This window comes from Orcinus orca, chromosome 16, assembly GCF_937001465.1.
Source record: "Orcinus orca chromosome 16, mOrcOrc1.1, whole genome shotgun sequence".
Classification (NCBI taxonomy): Eukaryota; Metazoa; Chordata; class Mammalia; order Artiodactyla; family Delphinidae; genus Orcinus; species Orcinus orca.
The window spans coordinates 31,281,641-31,309,566 of NC_064574.1; the positions used below are offsets into that span (position 1 = coordinate 31,281,641).

At 41.4% G+C, this 27,926-nt stretch overlaps 1 protein-coding gene and 1 long non-coding RNA gene across 8 annotated transcripts in view; one reads left to right on the forward strand and one right to left on the reverse strand.

The window, feature by feature from the left end:
- RNF24 (ring finger protein 24) overlaps window positions 1-484 on the reverse strand; it is a 141,987-nt gene extending 141,503 nt beyond the window's left edge. For 3 of the 7 annotated variants that reach the window (XM_033415711.2, XM_049699503.1, XM_049699501.1), the window contains exon 1: window positions 332-448. The gene's annotated coding sequence lies outside the window, so the exon portion shown is untranslated. Of the gene's footprint in view, window positions 1-331 lie in introns of all 7 variants that reach the window. The other 4 variants (XM_004285288.3, XM_049699502.1, XM_049699500.1 and 1 more) reach the window with 4 other exon arrangements.
- Window positions 485-4,859: 4,375 nt separating this feature from the next.
- On the forward strand, window positions 4,860-22,639 carry LOC117198577 (uncharacterized). Its single transcript, XR_004479772.2, has 2 exons — window positions 4,860-5,650; window positions 21,952-22,639. It is a non-coding gene; the product is annotated as an uncharacterized LOC117198577 (long non-coding RNA).
- The last annotated feature ends 5,287 nt before the right edge of the window (window positions 22,640-27,926 follow it).

A 27,926-nucleotide genomic window follows, 5' to 3' on the forward strand; every position in this document is an offset into this window, starting at 1 on the left:
CCCAGCCGCCTCCCACGCCCGGGGACCCGACACCCGGCACGGGTTAGCGGAGCGCTCTGGGCTCCGCGAACATTCCCTCTGTGACCTCCCGGTGACAGCCCCGTGCCTCCCTTTGTGCGGGACTCACCCTCCGGCTCGGGGTGGACCCTCCTGCGCACCCCTCCCGGCCTGGGGCCGCTGTCCCATCCCTCCCAGCTCCCGGCAGAGGCGCCGGGAGTGTGAGTGGGGGAGGCTGGCGCGGGCCCCACGGTGTCCTCAGCACCCCGAACCCGGACCTGCCCAGTCCGTTAAGCCCCAAACCCGGGGCGACGGCCCTCGCTTGCTCACTTACTCTGTCGTGCCGGCAGCGGCGGCGGCGAGCGTGGTGGGACCGTCAGCTCCGGGCGGTGAGCGGCGGGCGTCAGTCGGCACCGAGCGCGGCTGAGGTGGCAGCGGCAGACTGCCCGCGGCGCCCCGTCGAGGGGCGGGCCCGGAGGGGGAGGGGCGGGCGCCAGGCCTCTCATTCATGCAGCGGGGCGGGGTGAGGGACCCGGATGCCCGGGCAGCCCCGCCCACCTCCCTGAGGTCGCCCTGGCTTCGGAGTCTGTAGTGCGCAGGCGCGGCTCTCCGTGGTCCGACACCGCCTCAGCAGTTGCGGTTGTCCCAGGCCAGAGCAGTGGCCTTCTCCCTCTTGTGTTTAGTATTTTTGCATGTCCTATAAACATTTAAAAAAAATATTTATTTATTTGGCTGCACCGGGTCTTAGTTGCGGCATGGGGATCTTTCAGTTGCGGCATGTGGGGGTCTTTAGCTGGGGCATGCGAACTCAGTCGTGGCATGTGGAATCTAGTTCCCTGACCAGGGATCGAAACCAGGATTCCCTGCCCCGCACTGGGAACACAGGAGTCTTCGCCACTGGACCACCAGGGAAATCCCTATAAGCAATTTTTTAAGTGAAAGCTTGGAAAGCCACCTCCTTCCTAGCATCCAGCCCGCCAGCATCCTGGGGACAGAGGAGTGGCCATTATTAGTCTGATGGGTAAGATACACACCGCCCCCCTCCTCCATCTGTGTCATGTGCAGCATGTCTCTCAGACCTCTGAGACCCAGAATCTGCCCAGATAGTGGAGAGGAGTGTGTGCAAGAAAGAGTGCATTACTTTGTTTATTTGCATTGACCTAGTCTTTTCAGCCCCCAGCTCCCATTCCACAGGCAGGCAAGAAATCGACCTTTGTTTTGGGAGGCTTAGCCCTTCCTGTAATACCAAGGCCTAGGGTCTAGCTAATGCAGCTCCAAGATCAGGAGAGACCCTTGTCTTTGGCAGGCTGTGTATTTTGCAGAAACATCCTCCTGTTTCCAAACCCTTGGCCCTGCCACTCCTGGGCGATAGAAATCTTGGTGCTACTGGGAGTCTGCAGCAGACCTCACAGTCATCTCCTCTGAGGCTCCTCAGCTGAGTGTGTGGGCACTGCAGCTCAGGGAAATTACAGAAACGATTGCCCACTCTCCCTCAGTCCTATGTCCCCCTTTGGGGTTCTCCTTCCTTCTCCTATCCTCCAGCCCCCCCCTCAACATAAACCATAAACAGCTCAGGTGCTTAACTTTGGGAAGCAAAGGTTATTGTGGAAAGTGCCTGCAGGCGAGTTCCTTCTGCTTTGGCAAACCATAAATGTCCAAGGTAAGGGGGGAGGTAAAGACAAACATCCGAGAACATCTCGAGAAGTAACCCAATGGTCACTGTCCCCCAAGGTAAGAGATGGGTGGAGGCATGTGCTGGGTAGAGTGTGGCAAAAGAAAGAGTGCCTGTCAACATCTATCCCCCCACTGCTGCCTCCGAGAACTTTGGGTTTCTTTTCCCTTCTCTTCCTGCCTTCCTAGCTCAGTTGGAGAAGGTACCAGGAGGGCCTTCTGAGCTCGTTTGCTGATACCTCTCGCTCTGTCTAAATCAGGCCTCCTCATCTCTCTCCAGGTCTACTGCTGAAGTCTCAATCCATTCTCATGAAAGTCAATTCTCATGATATGCAGATCTGCCCACATTACTGTCTTTTTCTCTTTCCCTGCCCTAGTGGCTCTTCAGCCCTTATTTTCCAGCCATTTCCAGAGCAGCACCAGGGTGTTTCACCTTCAGTGCCTATGTTCCTGCTGTTGCCTTGATTAGGGAAGCAACATTTACCTAGCAACACTCAAAAGTCACTTTTTAATGAAGTCTTCCTTCCTGCCCCCACCTGTTGACAGAGTTTCTTTTGGAATCCCCACCTGTGCCCTGAACCTATTTCTCTCTCAGCACCAGCCACACTTAGGGTTCCTACTCATTTGCATATTTTCTTCACCAACCAGAATGTGAGCCCTTCCACAACAGGAACAGTGTCTTCTGGAGACCTAGCAGGTGACTGGCACACAGTGGGTATGCAATGGTTATTGGAGGTGGTGATGTTCCCTGGTGGATCAGGGAGGCTCTACATGGGACAAAAAAGCTGAACTTCCTTTTATTTCTCCTGCCTTCCCTCCTTCCTTCCCCTGCCCATGTTAGCTAGGAATTTGCTAGTCCAAACAGGCTGTAGAGTAAAGGGTGGAGTGGCTCCAGCTTCTTGTCCTTTGTCCTTATGAAAATTAGGAGGGAGAGATACAGAAAGAGAAAGTTTAAGGATGTAAAGAGTAGGGGCCATGTTCAGTTGCTATTTTCAGGGAGACCCATCATATTAAAATTTTGTTGAGGCATCAGCTAGCCTAACTGCCGTTTGGGGTCAGGGAGAAAGTCTCCCCTTGGGACTGGACACGTGGAACCTGTACTCACAGTTTCCACAATTCATAAGGCAGAATCCTGCCCTTCTGTCTCTAGCAGTGAATTGTTCCTTGTTCCCTTTGGGGAAGAAGTCAGAGTTTTTGGTCTCCTGGTGTCTTCAGCTGGAGATTCACTGACTGATATGCGATCCTATCTGCCTAGTGGTGCAGAAGTTTCTATTGATGTTTCCCCCTTACACCTCCCAACCACCCTCCTACTTCTCTAGACAAAATGCATATGGTGGGGTATGGGTGCACTAAGCGGGGGTCTGGGCAGTTTAGGTGGGTACCCCCAAACAGCAGGCATCCAGAACTTGAAGTAGTGGCTTTCTCAGCTAACATGTTCCCTTGTTCCACATGAGAGAGCAGTGGGCATGGGGTGGAGCTTCAGAGGATATCCCTCCCTAGTCCTCTCACGTCTTCTTCCTACATTATATTTCCTTTAAAACATTTTTCTTGTCCCCAGTCCATTTCTCAGAAAACTCTGCCCCTACCCACATGGTCAGAAGTCCTTCAAGACTCCTCTACTTTCTGGAAAAGAAATGACATCTAATTTTAAATTAAATGTTTATGCCTAATTTTGGAATAACAGCTTTATGGATGGTAGCTATAGTGGGATCAGGGGCTGATTTTAGTCATCTTGGATCTGGTGTTAAATATAAGTTTGTTGAATGACTTCCTGACAAAGGCAAAATCAGTCTTTCACACAGAAGCTAGAAATCCAAAGCTGCCCACAGCCTGACCCCTCTGCCTGTCCTTCCCACCTGGTGGGGCCTATCCATCTGTTGAGTGGTGGGCATTATCCCAGAAAAACATCCTTCATATTGACAAATTACTTGGCTGCTTAATTATCTAGAGCTCTGAATGGGAGTCCCACCATTTCTGTGAGAGCCTGAGGTGTGCTCTTGTGTTCCCTCAACCCCTCTGTCTAAGAATTTCAAAGAGTCTCCTGCTGGGACTCCTCCTGCTAGGCCCCTCCCAATGATCCTCATCTCCTCACAGACCACGTGAACCTCCAGGTGGGGTGTGATCCTGCCCATAGAGGGATGGAATTGCTTGTCAGTGCAGGATATGTGTGCATGATTGTGACACAATGTGAATAGGGGAGGAAGTGTAGGTTCCTATGTGCATGGTAGTTTGGGTCAGGCTGTGTGTCCACTCTTGGAGGTGGGAGCCAGGGATTATTTCCTCAGCCACCAACAATCTGTGTTACCTTTCTGGCACATGCAGGCCCAAATACCCAAACAGAACTCAGAGCTTCTAAAAATATAAATGTGCAAAAATTGGGAGTGGCCAAGGTGGCACAGTAAGAAGACCCTGAGCTTACCCCCTTCTACATGTGCACCAAAATTACAACTATTTACAGAGCAACCACTGATGAGAAAAACTGGAAGGCTAGCGAAAAGATCTTCTACAACTAAAGTCATGAAGAAGAAACCACAACAAGACAGGTAGGAGGGATGGAGATGTGGCATAGTCAAGACCCATACCCCTGGGTGGGTGACCCACAAATGGGAGAATAATTATGATTGCAGAGGTTCTCCCCAAGGAGCAAGGGGTCTGAGCCCCACATCAGGAGTCCCAGCCCAGGGGTCCTGCACCATGAAGACTAGGCCCCAGAATGTTTGGCTTGGAAGGCCAGAGGGCTTTGGGAAACAGATTATCTACTCTTAAAGAGCACACACAAAATCTCATATGGTCAGGGACCCAGGGCAGAGGCAGTAATTTGAAAAGATACTAGGTCAACCCACCTGCTGATCTTGGAGAGCCTCCTGGAGAGGCAGGAGACAACTGGAACTCCCCCTGGGGACACAGACTCTAGAGGCAGCCATTTTGGGGAGGTTGTTCTACCATGAGGATGCTGGCAAGTACCATGTTGGAGTCCTCTGTCTAGCTTATTAGCACATGGACCCAGCCTTACCCACCAGCCTGTTTGCACATGTACTGGGAAACCTCAGGCTAAGCAGCTAGTCAGGCAGGGTCACAGCCCCACCCACCAGCAGGCCTGCTGCCTTAAGACTGTCTGAGCCCACAGCTGCCCCAGAGGCCCCAGGATCTGGCCCTGCCCACCAGTTCACCAGCACTAGACACAGACTTCTGGGGCTCCACTACTCGCCATTGGGACCCAGCCTTGCCCACCAGTAGGTCAACTCTAGGACACCCACAGCGCTGTAGCCAGAGACCTGGGCACTTGACTCTGCCCATCTGCAGGCTGACATCACCACCAGGACCCCCCAGGGCCCCAGGCACACCAACGAACAGGCTGATACCAGCTCCAAGACACCTTGGAACCCTCAGCCACACTGACCAGTGGGTCAACACCAACTGTAGGACACCCCAGACCCCACAACCAGCTGTGTCAGGATTGGGCACTGCCGACCAGCCGGCCAACATTAGATCCAAGGCCCTCAGGCCCATAGCCGCCCTCCCTGGGACCCAGTTTCATTCACTGGTGGATCAGCACTAGCCCTGGTAACCCTTGGGGCTGCATAGACAGTCACCTTGTGACTCAGCCCCACCCACCAGCAGGCAGCAACCTCTGCACAAAGTAGGGCCTGGCAACCAACCAGACCATGCACCAGGGACACCTACCAGACTACCCATAGTAGTTAGCCTACCACAACAGAAGGGCTCACACAGCCTGCAAAGAGGCACCACTAGAGCATATAGCTCTGCCGACTAGAGGAGTGTGCTGCTGGGATGCATAGGACGTCTCCTGCAAAAGGCCACTTCTCTAAGGTTGGGAAATGTTTCCAAACACATGGAGACAAGAATAGCAAATTAGGCAAAATTATGAGACAGAAATAAATTCCAAATGAAGGAACAAGATAAAACGCCAGAAGAACTAAGTGATGTGGAGATAAGCAATCTACTGGATAAAGAGCTCAAGGTAATCATTGTAAAGATGTTCAAAGAACTCGGGAGAAGAGTGGATGAACAGAGTGAGAGAATTTTTTTAAATTTATTTTTTATTGAAGTATATTTGAATTACAGTGTTGTGTTAATTACTACTGTACAGCAAAGAGACTCAGTTATATATATATATATATATATATATATATATATTCTTTTTCATATTCTCTTCCATGATGGTTTATCACAGGATATTGAATATAGTTCCCTGTGCTACACAGTAGGACCTTGTTCTTTATCCATTCTATATATACCAGTTTGCATCTGCTAATACCAAACTCCCACTCCTACTCTCTCCAAACCCCCTCCTCCTTCGCAACCACCAGTCTATTCTCTATGTCCCTGATTTTGTTTCTGTTTCATAGATAGGTACATTTGTGTCATATTTTATTATTATTATTTAAAAAATAAATTTATTTATTTTTGGCTGCGTTGGGTCTTTGTTGTTGCGTGTGGGCTTTCTCCAGTTGCAGTGAGTGAGGGCTACTCTTTGTTGCAGTGTGCGGGCTTCTCATTGCAGTGGCTTCTCTTGTTGCGGAGCATGGGCTCTAGGCATGCGGGCTTCAGTAGTTGTGGCTTGCAGGCACTAGAGCGCAGGCTCAGTAGTTGTGGCCCACGGGCTTAGTTGCTCCATGGCATGTGGGATCTTTCTGGACAAGGGCTCAAACCCATGTTCCCTGCGCTGGCAGGTGGTTTCATAACCACTGCGCCACCAGGGAAGTCCCTGTGTCATATTTCAGATTCCACATATAAGTGATATCATATGGTATTTGTCTTTGTCTTTCTGACTTCCTTCACTTTGTATGATAATATCTTGTTGCATCCGTGTTGCTGCAAATGGCATTATTTCATTCTTTTTTTTATGGCTGAGTAGTATTCTGTTGTATATATGTACCACATCTTTTTTTTTTAACATCTTTATTGGAGTATAATTGCTTTAAAATGTGTGTTAGTTTCTGCTTTATAACAAAGTGAATCAGTTATACATATACATATGTTCCCATATGTCTTCCCTCTTGCATCTCCCTCCCTCCCACCCTCCCTATCACACCCCTCTAGGTGGTCACAAAGCACCGAGCTGATCTCCTTATGCTATGCGGCTGCTTCCCACTAGCTATCTATTTTACATTTGGTAGTGTACATATGTGCATGCTCTCTCTTTTTCACAGCTTACCCTTCCCCCTCCCCATATCCTCAAGTCCATTCTCTAGTAGGTCTGTGTCTTTATTCCCGTCTTGCCCCAAGTTCTTCATGACCTTTTTTTTTTTTCCCTTAGATTCCATATATATGTGTTAACATATTGTATTTGTTTTTCTCTTTCTGACTTACTTCACTCTGTATGGCAGAGTCTAGGTCCATCCACCTCACTACAAATAGCTCAATTTCATTTCTTTTTATGGCTGAGTAATATTCCATTGTATATATGTGCCACATCTTCTTTATCCATTCATCTGTTGATGGACACTTCGGTTGCTTCCATGTCCTGGCTATTGTAAATAGAGCTGCAGTGAACATTTTGGTACATGACTCTTTTTTTGGGGAGGGGGGTGTACCCGGGCCTCTCACTGTTGTGGCCTCTCCCGTTGCAGAGCACAGGCTCTGGACGTGCAGGCTCAATGGCCATGGCTCATGGGCCCAGCTGCTCTGCGGCATGTGGGATCTTCCCGGACTGGGGCACGAACCCATGTCCCCTGAATCGGCAGGCGGACTCTCAACCGCTGCGCCACCAGGGAAGCCCTGTTGGAAGATTTTTAATCAAAGTTTCAATTTCAGTGCTTGTGATTGGTCTGTTCATATTTTTCTGGTTCAGTCTCGGCAGGTTGTGCATTTCTAAGAATTTGTCCATTTCTTCCAGGTTGTCCATATTATTGGCATAGAGTTACTTGTAGTAATCTTTCATGATCCTTTGTATTTCTGCAGTGTCAGTTGTTACTTCTCCTTTTTCATTTCTAATTCTATTGATTTGAGTCTTCTTCCTTTTTTTCTTGATGAGTCTGGCTAATGGTTTATCAATATTGTTTATCTTCTCAAAGAACAAGCTTTTAGTTTCATTGATCTTTCCTATCATTTCCTTCATTTCTTTTTCATTAATTTCTGATCTGATCTTTATGATTTCTTTCCTTCTGCTAACTTTGGGGTCTTTTTGTTCTTCTTTCTCTAATTGCTTTAGGTGCAAGGTTAGTTTGTTTATTTGAGATGTTTCCTGTTTCTTAAGGTAGGATTGTATTGCTATAAAATTCCCTTCTTAGAACTGCTTTTGCTGCATCCCACAGGTTTTGGGTCATCATGTCTCCATTGTCATTTGTTTCTAGGTATTTTTTGATTTCCTCTTTGACTTCTTCAGTGATCACTTCGTTATTAAGTAGTGTATTGTTTAGCCTCCATGTGTTTGTATTTTTTACAGATCTTTTCCTGTAATTGATATCTAGTCTCATAGCATTGTGGTCGGAAAAGATACTTGATATGATTTCAATTTTCTTAAATTGATTAGTGACCCAAGATATGATCTGTCCTGGAGAATGTTCCATGAGCACTTGAGAAGAATGTGTATTCTGTTGTTTTGGGATGGAATGTCCTATATATATCAATTAACTCCATCTTGTTTAATGTATCATTTAAAGCTTGTGTTTCCTTATTTATTTTCATTTTGGATGATCTGTACATTGGTGAGAGTGGGGTGTTAAATTCCCCTACTATGATTGTGTTACTGTTGATTTCCCCTTTTATGGCTGTTAGTATTTGCCTTACGTATTGAGGTGCTCCTATGTTGGGTGCATAAATATTTACAATTATTATATCTTCTTCTTTCATTGATCCCTTGATGATTATGTAGTGTCCTTCATTGGCTCTTGTAATAGTCTTTATTTTAAAGTCTATTTTGTCTGATATGAGAATTGCTACTCCACCTTTCTTTTGATTTCCATTTGCATGGAATATCTTTTTCCATCCCCTCACTTTCAGTCTGTATGTGTCCCTAGGTCTGAAGTGGGTCTCTTGTAGACAGCATATATACGTGTCTTGTTTCTGTATCCATTCAGCCAGTCTGTGTCTTTTGGTGGGATCATTTAATCCATTTACATTTAAGGTAATTATCGATATGTATGTGCCTATTCCCATTTTCTTAAGTGTTTTGGGTTTGTTATTGTAGATATTTTCCTTCTCTTGTGTTTCCTGCCTAGTGAAGTTCCTTTAGCATTTGTTTTAAAGCTGGTTTGGTGGTGCTGAACTCTTTCAGCTTTTGCTTGTCTGTAAAGGTTTTAATTTCTCCATCAAATCTGAATGAGATCCTTGCTGGGTAGAGTAATCTTGGTTGTAGGTTTTTTCCTTCATCACTTTAAATATGTCCTGTCACTCCCCTCTGGGTTGCAGAATTTCTGCTGAAAGATCAGCTGTTAACCTTATGGGAATTCCCTTGTGTGTTATTTGTTGTTTTTCCCTTGCTGCTTTTAATATGTTTTCTTTGTATTTAATTTTTGATAGTTTGATTAATATGTGTCTTGGCATGTTTTTCCTTGGATTTACCCTGTATGGGACTCTCTGTGCTTCCTGGACTTGATTAACTATTTCCTTTCCCATATTAGGGAAGTTTTCAACTATAATCTCTTCAAATATTTTCTCAGTCCCTTTCTTTTTCTCTTCTTCTTCTGGGATCCGTATAATTTGAATGTTGGTGTTTTTAATGTTGTCCCGGAGGTCTCTGAGACTGTCCACAGTTCTTTTCATTCTTTTTTCTTTATTCTGCTATGCAGTAGTTATTTCCACTATTTTATCTTCCAGGTCACTTATCTGTTCTTCTGCCTCAGTTATTCTGCTATTGATCCATTCTAGAGAATTTTTAATTTCATTTATTGTGTTGTTCATCATTGTTTGTTTGCTCTTTAGTTCTTCTAGGTCCTTGTTAAATGTTTCTTGAATTTTCTCTATTCTATTTCCAAGATTTTGGATCACTTTTACTATCATTATTCTGAATTCTTTTTCAGGTAGACTGCCTATTTCCTCTTCATTTTTTAGGTCTGTTGGGTTTTCACCTTGCTCCTTCATCTGCTGTGTGTTTTTCTGTCTTCTCATTTTGCTTAACTTACTGTATTTGGGGTCTCCTTTTTGCAGGCTGCAGGTTTGTAGTTCCTGTTGTTTTTGGTGTCTTTCCCCAGTGGCTAAATTTGGTTCAGTGGGTTGTGTAGGCTTCCTGGTGGAGGGAACTAGTGCCTGTGTTCTGGTGGATGAGGCTGGATCTTGTCTTTCTTGTGGGCAGGTCCACGTCTGGTGGTTTGTTTTCAGGTTTCTGTGGCCTTATTATGATTTTAGGCAGCCTCTCTGCTAATGGATGGGGCTGTGTTCTTGTCTTGCTAGTTGTTTGGCATAGGGTGTACAGCATTGTAGCTTGCTGGTCATTGAGTGAAGCTGGGTCTTGGTGTTGAGATGGAGATCTCTGGGAGATTTTTGCCATTGTTTGATATTACGTGGAGCTGGGAGGTCTCTTGTGGACCAGTGTCCTGAAGTTGGCTCTCCCACCTCAGAGGCACAGCACTGATTCCTGGCTGGAGCACCAAGAGCCTTGCATCCACACAGCTCAGAATAAAAGAGAGAAAAAAGAGAAAGAAAGAAAGAAAGAAAGAAAGAAGATAAAATAAAATAAAATAAAAAATAATTAAGAAAAAACTTTAAAAAGTAAATAGAAAAAAAAAAAACGGACAGACAGAACCGTAGGACAAATGGTGAAAGAGAAACTATACAGAGAAAATCTCACACAGAAGCATACACATACACACTCACAAAAAGAGAAAAAGTGGAAAAAATAATATATCTTTGCTCCCAAAGTCCACTTCCTCAATTTGGGATGATTCGTTGTCTGTCTATTCAGGTATTCCACAGATGAAGGGTACATCAAGTTGATTGTGAAGCTTTAATCCGCTGCTTCTGAGGCTGCTGGGAGAAATTTCCCTTTCTCTTCTTTGTTCACACAGCTCCCGGGGTGGGTGGGGGGGGTCAGCTTTGTATTTGGCCCCGACTCTGCGTGTAGGTCGCCTGAGGGCGTCTGTTCTTCGCTCAGACAGGACGGGGTTAAAGAAGCCGCTGATTCGGGGGCTCTGGCTCACTCAGGCCGGGGGAAGGGAGGTGTACGGATGCAGGGCGAGCCTGCAGCGGCAGAGGCCAGCATGACGTTTCAGTAGCCTAAGGTGCACTGTGCGTTCTCCCGGGAAAGTTGTCCCTGGATCCCGGGACCCTGGCAGTGGCGGGCTGCACAGGCTTCCGGGAGGGGCGGTGTGGATAGGGACCTGTGCTTGCTCACAGGCTTCTTGGTGGCCGCAGCAGCAGCCTTAGCGTCTCATGCCCGTCTCTGGGGTCTGCGCTGTTAGCCATGGCTCGCGCCCGTCTCTGGAGCTCCTTTAAGCAGCGCTTTTAATCCCCTCACCTCACGCACCAGGAAACAAAGAGGGAATAAAAAGTCTCTTGCCTCTTCGGCAAGTCCAGACTTTTCCCCGGACTCCCTCCCGGCTAGCCGTGGCGCACTAGCCCCATTCAGGCTGTGTTCACGCCGCCAGTCCTCTCCCTGCGATCCAACCGAAGCCCGAGGCTTAGCTCCCAGCCCCCGCCCACGCCGGCAGGTGAGCAGACAAGCCTCTTGGGCTGGTGAGTGCTGGTCGGCACCATTCCTCTGTGAGGGAATCTCTCCGCTTTGCCCTCTGCACCCCTGTTGCTGTGCTCTCCTCCGAGACTCCGAAGCTTCCCCCCTCCACCACCCGCAGTCTCTGCCCGCGAAGGGGCTTCCGAGTGTGTGGAATCCTTTCCTCCTTCACAGCTCCCTCCCACTGGTGCAGGTCCCGTCCCTATTGTTTTGTCTCTTGCCCTACCCAGGTACGGGGGGAGTTTATTTCCTTTTGGGAGGTCTGAGGTCTTCTGACAGCGTTCAGTAGATGTTCTATAGGAGCAGTTCCACATGTAAATGTATTTCTGATGTATCTGTGGGGAGGAAGTTGATCTCCGCTTCTTACTCTTCCGCCATCTTGAAGCTCCTCCCACATCTTCTTTATCTATTCATCTGTTAATGGACATTTAGGTTGTTTCCATGCCTTGGCTATTGTGAATAGTGCTGCAGTGAACATAGGGGTTCATGTATCTTTTTGAGTTATAGTTTTGTCTGGATATATGCCCAGGAGTGGAATTGCTGGATCATATGGTAATTCTATTTTTAGTTTTCTAAGGAACCTCCATACTGTTTTCAACAGTGGCTGCACCAACTTACATTCCCACCGACAGTGTAGGAGGGTTCCCTTTGAGAGATAGAATTTTTAAACAAATAGTTTGAAAATATAAAGAAGAACCAAATAGAGCTAAAGAATACAATAACTGAAATTAAAAATACTCTAGAAGGAAGCAACAGTAAATTAGATGATACATAGGAACAGATCAGTGAACTGAAAGACACAGTAGTGGAAATCACTCAAGCTGAGCAGAAAAAAGAAGAAACAATAAGAAATGAGGACAGTTTAAGAAACCTCTGGGACAACATCAAACATACTAATATTCACATTATAGGGGTCCCAGAAGGAGAAGAGACATAAAAAGGGGCAGAGAACATATTTGAAGACATAATAGTTGTAAACTTCCCTAACCCAGTAAAGAAAATAAACATCCAGGACCAGGAAGTACAGAGACTCCCAAACAGGATCAACCCAAAGAGGACCATACTAAGACATATTTTAATTAAAATGGAAAAAATTAAAGATGAAGAAAATATTAAAAGCAGCAAAGGAAAAGCAACTAGTTACATATAAGGGAACCCCCATAAGCCTATCAGCTGACTTTTCAGCAGAAACTCTGCAGGCCAGAAGGGAGTGGCACTATATATTTAAAGTAATGAAAGGAAAAAACCTACAACCAAGAATACTTTACCAGGCAAGGCTTTCATTCAGATTTTATGGAGAGATCAAAATTTTTACAGGCAAGCAAAATCTAAAAGAGTTCAGCATCATTAAACTGGCTTTACAAGAAATGTTAAAGGAACTTCTCTAAGTGAACAAGAAAAGGCTACAACTAGAAATATAAAAATTATGAGGGAAAAATTGGTAAAAATTTGGTAAAGGGAAATATACAGTAAAGGTGGTAGACCAACCATTTATAAAGCTAGTAGAAAGGTTAAAAGACAAAAGGAGTAAAATCATCTATAGCTACAATAAGTAGTTAAGGGACACACAGAACAAAAAGATGTAAAATATGATGCCAAAAACAGTAAATGGAGGGGGGGAGCATAAAAATACAAGGTTGTTAAAGTGCATTTGACTTAAGAGATCAGCAACTTAAAATAATCATGTATATGTATAGATTGCTGTATATAAATCTCATGGTAACCACAAACCAAAAATCTATAATAGATACACACACATAAAAGAGAAAGGAATCCAAACATAATACTAAAAATAGTCGTCAAATCACAAAGGAAGAGAGCAAGAAAAGAAGAAAGGAACAAAAAAAGAACTACAAAAACAACCTGAAAATAATTAACAAAATGACAGTAAGTATATACCAAATATAATTAATTTAAATGTAAATGGACTTAATGTCCAATCAAAAGACATAGAGTGGCTGAATGGATACAAAAACAAGACCCATATATATGCTGCCTACAAGAGACTCACTTCAGGTCTAAAGGTAGAGATTGAAAGTCAGGGGATGAAAAAAGGTGTTCCATGCAAACAGAAACAAAAAGAAAGTTAGGGTAGCAATACTTATATCAGACAAAATAGGCTTTCAAAAAAGACTGTAAAAAGAGACCAAGAAGGGCATTACATAATGATAAAGGGATCAATCCCAGGAGAAGATATAACAACTGTAAATATATTGACATATGCACCCACCATGTGACCATTTAAATATGTAAAGCAAATATTAACAGACATAAAGGGAGAAACTGTCAGTAAGAATAATAGTAGGGAACGTATACACCCCTAGTTAAAGGACAGATCATTGAGACAGAAAATCAATGAGGTAACACTGACCTTAAATGTTACATTAGAGCTGATCAACTTAATAGATGTTATAGAATATTCCATCAAAAATCAGCGGAATACACATTCTTTTCAAGTGCACAAGGAACATTCTACAGGGTAGAGCACATGCTAGGCCACAAAACAAGTCAGTAAATTTAAGAACATTGAAATCATATCAAACATCCTTTCTGACCACAGTACTATGAGACTAGGAATCAACTACTAGGAAAAAACTGCAAAATCCACAAACACTTGGAGGCTAAACAACATGCTACTAAACAACAAATGGGTCACTAAGGAAATCAAAGAAGAAACAAAAAAAATACCTGGAGACAAATGAAAAATGAACACACAATGATCCATAACCTATGGATGCAGCAAAAGCAGTTCTAAGAGGGATATTTACAGCAATACAACCTACACCTTAGGAAACAAGAAAAATCTCAAATAAACAACCTAACCATACATCTAAAGGAACTAGAAAAAGAAAAACAAACATAAGCTAAAGTAAGTAAAAGGAAAGAAATCATAATGATCAGAACAGAAATAAGTGATATAGAAACTAAAAAACAATAGAGAAGATCAATGAAAATAGGAGCTGGTTCTTTCAAAAGATAAAATTGATAAGCCTTTAGCCAGACTCATTAAGAAAAAAAGAGAGAGAGCCCAAATCAATAAAATCAGAAATAAAAAAGGAGAAGTCACAACCAACACCACAGAATTAGGAAGGATCATAAGAGATTACATGAACAACTATACCACAATAAAATGGACAATCTAGAAGAAATGGACAAGTTTCCAGACATGTACACTCTCCAAAGACTGAACCAGGAAGAAATAGAAAATATGAACAGACCAACTACTAGTACTGAAATTGAATCAGAAAAAAAACCTCCCAGAAAACAATAGTTCAGGACTTGATGGCTTCATAGGTGAATTCTATCAATTTAGAGAAGAGTCAACAGCTATCTTATTCAAACTATTCCAAAAAATTGCAGAAGGAATGCTCTTGAACTCATTCTATGAAGCCAGCATCACCCTGATACCAAAACCAGGCAAAGATATCACACAAACAAAAAGAAAATTACAGACCAACATCACTGGTGTACATAGATGCCAAAATCTTCAACAAAATATTAGCAAACCAAACCCAACAATACATGAAAAAGATCATACACCATGAACAAGTGGGATTTATCCCAGGGATGCAAGGATGGTTCAATATCTGCAAATCAATCAATGTAATACAACACATTAAAAAAAATGAAGAATAAAAATCATATGATCATCTCAGACACAAAGATGCACAAAAAGCTTTTGACAAAATTCAACATGCATTTATGATAAAAATTTTCAACAAATTGGGTATAGAGGGAACATACCTTAATATAATAAAAGCTGTATATGACAAGCCCACAGCTAACATCATACTCAATGGTAAAAATCTGAAAGCATTTCCTCTAAGATCAGAAGCAAGACATGGATGTCCACTCTCACCATTTTGTTCAACATAGTATTGGAAGCCGTGGTCACAGCAATCAGAAAGAAAAAGAAATAAAGTAATTCAAATTGGAAAGGAAGAAGTTAAACTGTCACTGTTGACAGATGACATGATAGTATACATAGAAAATCCTAAAGACACCACCAAAAAGACTATTTGAAGTCATCAGTGTATTTGGCAAAGTCGCAGGATACAAAATTAATACATAGAAATCTGTTGCATTTCCATACAGTCACAGCAAACTCTCAGAAAGAGAAATTAAGAAAACAATCCCATCTGCAATTGCATTGAAGGAATAAAATACATAGGAATAACTCCAACTAAGGAGGTAAAGACCTGTACTTGGGAAACTATAAGACACTGATAACAGAAATTGAAGACAGCACAAACAAATGGAAAGATACACCATGCTCATGGATTGGAAGAATTAATATTGTCAAAATGATGATAGTACCCAAGGCAATGTACATATTCAATACAATCCCAATCAAAATACCAATGATATTTTTCACAGAATTAGAACAAATAATTCTAAAATTTGTATGGAAACACAAAAGATCCTCAAATAGCAAAACAGTCTGGAGAAAGAACAAAGCTGGAGGTATCACACTCATGATTTCAAACTATACGAAAAAGCTAGAGTAATTAAAACAGTATGGTACTTACCACAGAAATACAAAGGATCATAAGAGATTACTATGAACCAATAAAATGAACATCCTAAGATATGGACAAATTCTCAGACAGGTACAATCTCCCAAGACTGAACCAGGAAGAAATAGAAAATATGAACAGACCAATTGCAAGTACTGAAATTGAATCAGTAATTTAAAAACTCCCAACAAGCAATAGTCCAGGACCAGATGACTTCAGAAGTGAATTCTACCAACAATTTAGAGTTAACACATATCCTTCTGAAACCTATTCTAAAAAATTGCAGAGGAAGGAACACTTCCAAATTCATTCTATGAGGCCAGCATCACACTCATAACAAAATAAGACAAAGATATCACACAAAAAAGAAAATTACAGGCCAATATCACTGCTGTACACAGATGCAAAAATCCGCACCAAAGTATTAGCATACCGAATCCAACAATGTATCAAAAGAATCACACACCATAATCAAGTGGGATTTATCCCAGTGTTGCAAGAATTTTTCAATATCCACAAATCAATCAGTGTGATAAACCACATTAAAAACTGAAGAAAAAAATCATATGATCATCTCAGTAGATGCAGAAAAAGCTTTTGATAAAATTCAACATCCATTTATGATAAAAACTCTCAACAAAGTGGGTATAGAGGGAACCTACCTCAACATAATAAAGGCCATATATAACAAGCTCACAGCTAACATTATACTCAATAGTGAAAAGCTGAAAGCATTTCCTCTAAGATCAGGAACAAGACAAGGATGCCCACTGTAGCAACTTTTATTCTGCATTGTTTTGGAAGTCCTAGTGACAGCGATCAGAGAAAAAGAAAGAAAAGGAATCCAAATTGGAAAAGAAGAAGTAAAACTGTCACTATTTGCAGATGACATGATACTATACATAGAAAATCCTAAGGACACCACCAGAAAACTACTAGAGCTCATCAATGAATTTGGTAAATTTGCAGGAAAAAAAAATTAATATAAAGAAATCTGTTGCATTTCTATACACAACAATGAAATATCAGAAAGAGCAATTAAGGAAACAATCCCATTTACCACTGCATAAAAAAGAATAAACTATTTAGGAATAAACATACCTAAGGAGGCAAAAGACTTGTACTCAGAAAACTATAAGACATTGATGAAAGAAATTGAAGATGACACAAACAGATGGAAATATAGAATGTTTTCTTGGATTGGAAGAATCAATATTGTTAAAATGACCATACTACCCAAAGCAATCTACAGATTCAATGCAATCCCTATCAAATTACCAGTGGCAGTTTTTTACAGACCTGGAACAAAAAATTTTTTAATTTGTTGGGAGACACATAAGACCCCAAATAGCCAAAGCAATCTTGAGAAAGAGGAACACAGCTTGAGGAATCAGGCTCCCTGACTTCAGACTGTAGTATAAAGCTACAGTAATCAAAACAGTATGGTACTGGCACAAAAACAGACACATAGATCAATGGAACAGGATAGAAAGCCCACAAATAACCCCAAACCCTTATGGTCAATTATGCTATGACAAAGAAGGCAAGAATATACAGTGGAGAAAAGACAGTCTCTTCAATAAGTGGTGCTGGGAAAACTGGACAGCTATATGTAAAAGAATGAAATTTAGAACATTCTCTAACATCATATACAAAAATAAATTCAAAGTGGATTAAAGACCTAAATATAAGACCAAATACTCTAAAACTCCTAGAGAAAAACATAAGCAGAACACTCTTTGACATAAATCACAGCAATATTTTTTTAGATCTGTCCCAGAGTAATGGAAACAAAAATAAAAATAAACAAATGGAACCTAATTAAACTTAAAAGGTTTTTCAAGGCAAAGGAAACCATAAACAAAATGAAAAGACAACCTACTGAATGGGAGAAAATATTTGCAAATGATGCGACTGACAAGGGATTAATTTCCAAAATATACAAACAGCTCATACAGCTCAATATAAAACAACAACAACAACCCAATCAAAAAATGGGCAGCAAACCCAATAGACATTTCTCCAAAGAAGCCATACAGATGGTCAAGAGGCACATGAAGAGATGCTCAACATCGCTAATTGTTAGAGAAATGCAAATCAAAACTACAATGAGGTATTACCTCACACCAGTCAGAATGGCCATCATTAAAAGCGACAAATAATAAATGGTGGAGAGAGTGTGGAGAAAAGGGAACTCTCCTACACTGCTGGTGGGAATGTACATTGGTGCAGCCACTAGGGAGAACAGTATGGAAATTTCTTAAAAAACTAAAAATAAAGTAGTACCCATATGATCCATCAATCCCACTCCTGGGCATATATCCAGAAAAGACAAAAACCTAATTCAAAAAGATACATGCAGAGAGTTTGCCTGCCGGTGCAGGGGACACAGGTTCATGCCCCGGTCTGGAAAGATCCTGCATGCCGCGGAGCGGCTGGGCCCGTGAGCCATGGCCGCTGAGCCTGCGCGTCCGGAGCCTGTGCTCCGCAACGGGAGAGGCCACAGCAGTGAGAGGCCCACGTACCGCAAAAAAAAAAAAAAAAAAAGATACATGCACACCAACGTTCATAGCAGCACTATTTACAATCTCTAAGACATGGAAGCAACCTAAAAGTCCACTGACAAATGAATAGATAAAGAAGATGTGATATATATATATATATATATATATATATATATATAAATAATGGAATATTACCATAAAAAGAATGAAATAATGTCATTTGAAGCAACATCAATGGAGCCAGAGATTATCATATTAAGTGAAATGGAATCTAAAAAAAAATGACACAAATGAACTTTTTTACAAACAGAAATAGACTCACAGACATAGAAATCAAACTTATGGTTACCAAAGGGGAAAGGCTGGGGAGGGATAAATTTGGAATTTGGAATCAACAGATACAGACTACTATATATAAAATAAACAACAAGGACCTACTGTATAGCACAGATAACTATATTCAGTATCTTGTAATAACCTGTTATGGAAAAGAATCTGAAAATAATGTAACTGAATCATTTTGCTGTACACCTGAAACATTGTAAATCAACTGTACTTCAACAAAAACAAAGTAGCAGTATGGTTACTTTGGCACAAAAAACAGACATGCAGGTCAATGGAACAGAATAGAGAGCCCAGAAGTGAACCCACAGTTATATGGGCGATTATTCTACAACAAAGGAGGCAAGAATACACATTGGGGAAAAGAAAGCCTCTTCAATCAATGATGTAAAAATTGTGAAAATCGGACAGCAACATGAAAATCAAACTGGAATACTCTATCACACAATGCACAAAAATAAATTCAAAATTGATTAAAGAGTTAAATGTCAGACCTGAAACCATAAAACTTCTAGATGAAAACATAGGCAGTAAGCTATTTGACATTGGTTTAGTAATATTTTTAAGGATATGTCTCCTCAGGCAAGGGAAACAAAAGCAAAAATCAGCAAATGAGAGTACATCAAACTAAAAAGCTACTGCACAGCAAAGGAAACTATCAACAAAATGAAAAGGCTGCCTACTGAATTGGAGTAGGTATTTGCAAATCATATATCTGATAAGGGGTTAATGTCCAAAATATGTGAAGAACTCATACAACTGACCATCAAAAAAATGAACAGCCAGTTAAAAAATAGGGAGAAGACCTGAAATATTTTCCCAAAGAATACATACAAATAGCCAACAAGCACATGAAAAGATGATAAACATCAGTAACCACTGGGTAAATGCAAATCAAAACCACAATGAGATATCACCTCATACCTGTCAGAGTGGCTATTACCAAAAAGACAACAAATAATAAGTCTTGGCAAGGATGTGGAGAAAAGGGAACACTTGTACACTGGTGGTAGGAATGTAAATTGGTGTAGCCGCTATGGAAAACAGTACGGAGTTTCCTCAAAATATTAAAAATAGATCTGCCATATGATCTAGCAATTTCACTCCTGGGTATTTATCTGAAGAAAATAAAAACACTAATTAGAAAAAATATATGCACCCCTATGATCATTGAAGCATTATTTACAATAGTCAAGATATGGAAGCAACCTAAGTGTCCATAGATAGATGAATGTATAAAAAGATGTGGTTGTATATGTAATATGAATATTACTCAGCCATAAAAAAGAATGAAATCTAGCCATTGTGACAATGTGGTTGGACCTAGAGAGTATTATGCTATGTGAAATAAGTTAGACAGAGAAAGAATTACTGTATCATTTGTTAAAAAACAAAACAAATGAACAAACATAAAACAACAGAAAGAGTTATAGATACAGAGAACAAGCAGCTGTTTTCCAGAGGGGAGGTGGGTGAGGGAAGGAAAGAAGGTAAGGGAGATTAAGAGGTACAAACTTCCAGTTGCAAAATAAATGAGTCACAGTATGAAATGTACAGTGTGGGGAATATAGTCAATAACTATGTAATATTTTTGTATAGTGACTTATCGTGACTAGACTTATTGTGGTGATCATTTTGAAATGTATATAAATATCGAATGACTATTTTCTATAATAGGAACTAACATTATAGATCAGTTATACTTCAAAAACAAGCAAGCAAACAAACAAACTTATAGAAAAAGAGATCAGATTTGTGGTTACTAGAGGTGGGGTTGGAGGGAGGGTGAATTGGATGAAGGGAGCCAAAAAGCACAAACTTCCCATTATAAGATAGAGAAGTACTAAGAATGTAATGTATAACATGATAAATATAATTAACTTTGTTGTGTGTTATTAGTGAAAGTTGTTAAGTACATCCTAAGAGTTACATCACAATGAAGAAAATTTTTTAATTTCTTTAATTTTGTATCTGTATTAGATGGATGTTCACTAAACTTACTGTGGTAATCATTTCATGATGTATATAAGTCAATCATGCTGTACACCTTAAACTTATATAGTGTGGTATGTCCATTATATCTCGATGAAACAAAATAAAAATATAAATGTGCTCAGTATCTCCTTTGGGAGCTTCCTAGCTGAGGTCAGCCACAGACAGAGAAAATGGAGGCACTATTTCCCCGGGGTGATGTGCCCTGCTCAGACTTGCTGTTGTGTTGAAGGATGCCTGTCAGTATGGATTCTCCCAAGAGCAGACCCTGCGATAGGGCTGGGATGCAGGTAATTGACTTGGGAGGTGATCCTAGGAAATAGAAGTGAAGAAATGGGGAAAGCAAGCTATGGAAGGGGGAGAAGTCAATAATAATTACTGCCATGAACAACTGGGGCTCCATCCTGCTGGGAACCCACTGAGAAACTTTGTGGAACAGCCTCAACACTGTCCTCCTAAATGATGAGGAAGCTGGAGTAAATTACCCACTGACTTCCATCCCCCCCCCCACCCCTGCTTATAGATCACCATAAGGAAATCAAGTTGTGTCTGCACAGCAAGGTGAGCTGCTTAGCTCATCTCCTGCCTCTATCATGACCACCACCATTAGAACAGCACCATCACCACAATTTCTGCCCCTCCTGAGTTCTCCCACTCAACTGTGTCACTACCTTTTCTCTTTGCTGTGTTCTTAGGTCTGAGCTTGAAAGAGGAAGTGAAGCGGGAAGATACCTGCCTACAACACATTCTAGGAAAAAGGAACTATAGTGGTGTGCTTCCTCCATTTTCAATGTATCCAGTCCACCCAAATAACTCTCAACCACCCTCACATCATCCCAAAGCAAGGGACTGGAAAGAGGGAGAAGGCAAAAAAGCAGGCAGGCTTTCTAGAATGACTTCTGTCATCACAGAGTCATAGAAGCAGAGCTAGAAGGGATGAGCTCTGGCATTAGAAAGATGACAGTATATTTTGCTTCTCCCACTACTGCAACACCTCCTCTAGGCAAGCTTCCCTGGTTTATCTTGACTTTCTTCCCTTCCGACCTACATGATCATAATTGGGGCTCAGCCCTTCATGCCCTCAGAGGCAGACTAAGGCTATGACTGGGAGAAGAAGCTTGAACTCTGTAGAGGGGAGTATCCTCCATGTGGAGATACAGCTTCTTTTGCAGGCCCCTGGCTCCCTTACCTGGAGCTGTCACTCACCTGTCTGTCAGCCACAGGAGCTCACAAGGAGAGGAATGTTAGGAGGTAATAACTTCCTAATGTCACCAGGATTGTTTTTTCTTTTTTCCAGGTTAAGATGCTGAATTGAACCCACACATCTAATTTTGCTCCCTCCTGAAACCCACTACAACTAATGTAAAAGGATTGCTTTTTAAAAAGATAGAAACTCACGAGGACAGAGAGAACAGAAGATACAGGAGCATAAAAGAATTTTGGAAGATGGACAACAGATGAATGAGTGCTAATTGACTTAGCAGTCCCAAGAAAACTGACACCCATCGAAAGCTAAGAACAGGCCTGCTTTCATGGCAAAATCCTTAAAAAAAAAAAAAAAAAAAAAAAGGAATTGGCAGTTTTAGATACCTCTGGAACTGCATAAGCCAAAAATCAGGAGAACTAGGTGAAAGGTGACTAAGAAGCATTTAAAATCCTGGTTCTTCTCTCACCCTCCATGCTCAGGGCTCCTCTCCCACCAGGCGGAGGGCTGGAGATTTAGTCTCTGGAGAGGGTAAAACAGAGGGTCTCTGGACTGGAGGCATCAAGCACAGCTGAGGACAAAGGTTTCATGTGTAGAACAGCGGCGTAAAGTGAACATTTACTCACTGCAGGCTGAGATCCTCAGCTTTCTTTCCTACTTACTTCCAAATCACTAGCAGCTATTCTCCACCCCTCTTCTTTGGAACTCTGACTAGTCAAAAAAGAAAGAACTAAGTATACTGGCTTTCGTGTTTCCAATAAATGACCACCTATGTCTCCCAGCAGTGAATTCTGAGTTGACAAGCCTGACTCCTGCACTGAGGGCTCCCAATAAGCTTTTCAGGCCTTTACTCTTAAGAGCAGATGACCAAATTTCGTATCTTAGGTTCCTTAGAAACAGAGGCTGAGATGAGAATTCAGGTGCACATGATTTATTGAGGATGGGCTCTCTGGAGAAGCCTCCTCCTCCTCTCATTTCCCACTTCTTCTCCCTCAGAAGCAGCAGGGGAAGGAGCTGAGCAAGGATGTGGTCTCAGCTGGAGTCTAGCCTCAGTCAGATCCCACAGAGAGCCCTGAAATGTGAATTGCACCACAGAGTTGATCTCACCTTGAAGCAAGAGGGCTGTTCCGTACCCACATATGAATCGGTCACTGGCTGCAGGCTGCCAGAAAAGAGACCATAACCTCCCAGGAAAGGCAGCTTCTGGCTGAGGACAATTCTCTAGAGAAGGGGACTGCTCTGATCCATTAACAACCAACATTCACAGCCGCTGTAGGTATGGGCAGGACACTAATAACATCCACTGCAGAATACCATATATCTGAGGAAATAGCTAACATGGAAAATAGGAACAAATAATAAAACAAATCAAAATAAACAAACAATCAAAATAAACAGGAAAAAGCAACTTGGAAGAAACCAAGACTTACTTTCAAGAGTAACAAAGGATATTACAGCCATGAAACAAGAATAAGGTATTTTAAAAGACAGGAAACAAAAATATGCTTTTAAAACAAACAGAAAAATGATAGCAGAAATGAAAAACTCAATAGATTGTTTGGGAAGTAAAGTCTGGGTTGTCTCCCAGAAAAATAAAACCAAAATGCAAAACAATGAAAAATAGGAAAGAAAAGAGGAATGTAGGAGGAAGAGTCTAGAAGGTTTAACATCTGAATAACAGGCATTCCAGAAGGAGAGGGAGGAAATTATTAATGAAGTAATTCAAGAAAAATTTCTCAAACTGAAAAGAACACAAATTTCCAGTTTGAAAGGGCCTACCATATACCTAGTTCAGTAGGAAAAAATAGTCCTACCAAGGCAGATACTTGTGAAATTTCAGAATCCTGGGGACAAAGAGCAGATTCCACAATCCTGAATAGAGAAAAAAAGAGTCATATACAAAGTCTCAAGAATAGAATGGCTTCAGACCACTCTTCACTGGAACTGTTCCAACACCACTGGAAGGTAGAATACTAGAGTAATAGCTTCAAGATTCTAAAAGAAAATGGTTTCCAATGTAGAATTTTATACCCAGGCAAACTATATCAATCAAGAAGCAAGTAGAATAACACAATTTCAGATATGCACAATCTCATGCTTCCTTTTCTAGTAAATAACTGAAGGATGTGTTCTACCAAACCAAGGTAGTAAACCAAAGAGGATACAGGAAGCAAGGGATCCAACACAGTGGGGAGGTTTGGGAATCCCCATGAGGTTGATATTGGGTGAACCAAGAGGATTGGAGGAGAGAGACTCAAGACACAGATATGTTAAGGACTGTCATCACCAAGATGACACTGCCATTATGCAATCTTTATAATGAGTTTTCCTTAGAGGCACAGACCTTTCAGGTAAATTGGCTAAATGACAGAGACCCCACTTATTGTTGGAAAGAGAACTATACTAATACTGTTGAGGCTTGGCATTCAGTCCTGGCTTTGTCTTGAAGTTGCTGTGGGAGGGTCTCCTTCCCTCCCTGGACCTCAGGATCCTCCTCTGTAAGTGTCAAGGATAGACTATATGAATTCCATGTGTCTTTAAGGCTATCTGTGGCTCTGGGAAATTTATTCTTCGTAGTATACAGTTCTATGGGTTTTGAAAAATGCATAGTCATGGAACCACCTCCACAATTATGCTGCAGAATAGTTCCATCACACTAATAAATGTTCTCATGCTACCCTTCTGTAGTCAACCCCCTCCTTTTAATCCCTTGAAACCACTGATCTATTATCTATCCTTACAGTTCTACCTTTTCTAGAATGTCGTATAAATGGAATCATACAGTATGAAGCCTTTTGAGTCTGGCTTCCTTTATTTAACACAACGCATTTGGTTTGACATACTGACCAGCACTTACCACTGATATTGTTTTTAGTTCTTCCCCAAAGCAGACTCTGAGACAAGAATGCAAATGCAAGAAGTGTGGGAAGTGATCCCAGAAAGTACCAGTTAGGTGAATGAAGAAGTGATATAGGGAAGGGGAGGAAGCCAATACAGGGTGTGTTTTTTCAAGTGAGATATCACTGTGGGCAACAAATTCTAACCTCTTGGGACTTTGGAATCCAGTGCAGAACACACGCTGCAGAGATGTCTGGCCCAAGGGGTGAAGAAGTTGGGATATTTATCCACCAACTCCCTGTTCATAATTGAGTGAGGGTTGCTAGAAGCCTTAATTCTCCAGCACTTGTGGCTTGCCTGGTACATGGACCAAACATGTTCCTGCAGAGAGAAAAAAAAAAAAGCCCTAAGGCAGAATATAGGCAGTTATAGGTGCTCATAGTAAGCAGCATTTGGTGTGTAGAGGTGAGTGCCAAGGGGATGTGTGGGGTGCCGACAGCATCAATTACACCCTGCCACCTCCAATGAAAGAGCGGAGCTCTCATGTACCACAAAACAATTTCAGAGAAGGAGCCTTGGGGGATTCTGAAGTGGGAACCTGAGAAGACAGAACAATGAACCTAGGGTCCCATTGGAAGAATTCTAAGGATGGGAACCTTTTGCCTTGAGAGTAGAAGAGGGCCTCTGAGAGGTAAGACTATACTGATGGACACCTCCCCAAAATAGGGCTATGCTCCCACTGCTAAATCTCACCCAAGCCACCTACCCTCTCCTCCATTAGAGTCAATACCCTGATGTGAACATTAGGGACTTTTCTCTGAACAGTTGGTAAAACTGGCTTTTATTATTTACTTAGAACCCTTAGCTGTTTTCTTCTAGCAAATTATTGGTGTAATGGATGTGCATCTCGGCAGAAAAATGCAGATATGCAAGAATATCTTTCAATTTCCACAACCTAAATCGAACTCAATTTCTACTGCAATCTTCATTTTGTGTTGGTGTCACCTTAATCTCAGTCAGTTGTTGCCCAAGTTTCCAGGATGCTTTCAGAAATCCAAAGTGTTGGCAGGTGGCTTTTGGTCTGTATCATCACTGTCCACATCAGCATCATACAAGATATGCTCTTTCAACCTTGTCTTTGCTGGTCAGTTCACACGAGCCCTTGCTGGCCTAACCCTCATCGTTGACTGAATGGTTCCCTGGGGCCTAGGTGTCTCTCAGCCAACTCCAGTGCCCCTGTTGATCCACAGGATATTCTAATGTTCTGTGATGGGCCAAGGGGACTTGGTGGGTTCTCCAGACTTTCTGGGCTATTAAAAAATGTACACAACACATTCTATTACTTCCATACTTTGCTGGCTCTTGGGAGCCCTCACAGGGCTGGCTCAACCTGCCATGTGCACACAGCCAACTCTATTGGGAGGTCTTACTGCCACCCTGAGCTCTACCCAGGGTTCTCTCTGCACTTGGATTTCCCACACTGATCTGGGTTTCACTGAGTAAAGAAAACAAGATATAGAGTCCCTTTTTTCAGACACTCACTTTCATGTAATTCTCCTCACTACCAGTTTGGGGATTTATTCTGGTGTAGGTATGTATGAGTGAGTGCTTGCTCTCAAGTCAAATGCATTCTCTCTAACATGTTATATTGTCTACACATGTATTCCTCTAGGTTTCTTTCTAGTGAACTTTTAATTTTGAGATAATTGTAGGTTCACATGAATCTGTAAGTAATAATACAGAAAAATCCTTGTATCCTTCACCCGTTTTCTCCCAATGGTTACATATTGCATAACTATCGACATTAATATGATATACCAATATTACTCAGTTTTCTGTTTATAAGCGTTTGTGTGTATGTATGTATTTAGTTTTATGCAATTTATCACAGATGTAGATTCTTATAATCACTGCCATACTTGAGATTACAAAACTATGTGATCACAAAGCTCCCTTATGCTGTCCTTTTATAGCCACGCCTACATTCCTTCCACCTCACTCCCCCCAAGCTATCCCTAACTCTCAGCAACTACTAACAGATTCTCCACATGTGTACTTTTGTCATTTCCAGTATGTTATGTAATGAAATCATACAATATGTAAACTTTGAGGTTTATTTACACAGCATATTCCCTGGAGATTCATCCAAGTTGTGTGTATCAATAATTTGTTCCCTTTTATTACTGAGTACTATTCCATGGCATGGATGTTCCACAGTTTATTTAACCATTTGCACATTGAAGGACATTCAAATTGTTTCCAGTTTTGACTATTATGAGTAGTCAAAACAATACAATAGTGATGAACATTTGTTTACAGGTTTTTTTTGTGTGAATATAATTTCTCTGGGATAAATGTCCAAGCGTACAATTGCTGAGTCATATGGAAGTTGCCAAATTGTTTTCCAGAGTAGCTGTACCATTTTACATTCCCACCAGTAATGTATGAGTGATTCAGATTCTCTGTATTCTTGTCAGCATTTGGTGTTGTCACAACTTTTAATTTTAGCCATTCCGGTAAGTGTGTAGTGATATCTCATTGTAGTTTTACTTTGCATTTTCCTAATGGCTAATGATACTGAATATTTTTTTCATTTACTTATTTGCCATCTGTATATCTTCTTTGGTGAAATGTTTGGTCAGATTTTTTGTTCATTTTCTAATTGGATTTTGTGGGGTTTTCTTTGTTTTTGTTTTGTTTTTACTGTTGAGTTTTGAGAGTTCTTTATATATTCTAGATAGTAGTCTTTTATTGGATATGTGATTTGAAAGTATTTTCTCCCAGTCTGTGGCTTTTCTTTTCATCCTCTTAAAGTGTCTTTCAAAACGTTTTTAATTTTGATGAAGTCCAGTTTATCAAAATTTTTCTTTTATGGATTGTGCTTTTGATGTCAAATTTAAGAACTCTTAGATCCTGAGATTTTCTCCTAAGTTTTTTCCTAAAAATTTTATTTTACATTTAAGTCCATGACTCATGACTCATTTTGAGTTAATTTTTGTATAAGATGTGATATTTAGATTGAAGATTTTGTTTTGTTTTGTTTTTTGCCTTTAGATGTCCAATTGTTCCAGAACCATTTGTAGAGAAGGCTATCCTCCTTCTGTTGGATTCCTTTTGCACCTTTGTAAGAAATCAGTTAGGCATATTTGTGTGTGATGTATTTCTGGGTTTTCTATTCTGTTCCATTGATCTATGTGTCTATCCTTCTGTCATATTTTGTATGTATGATT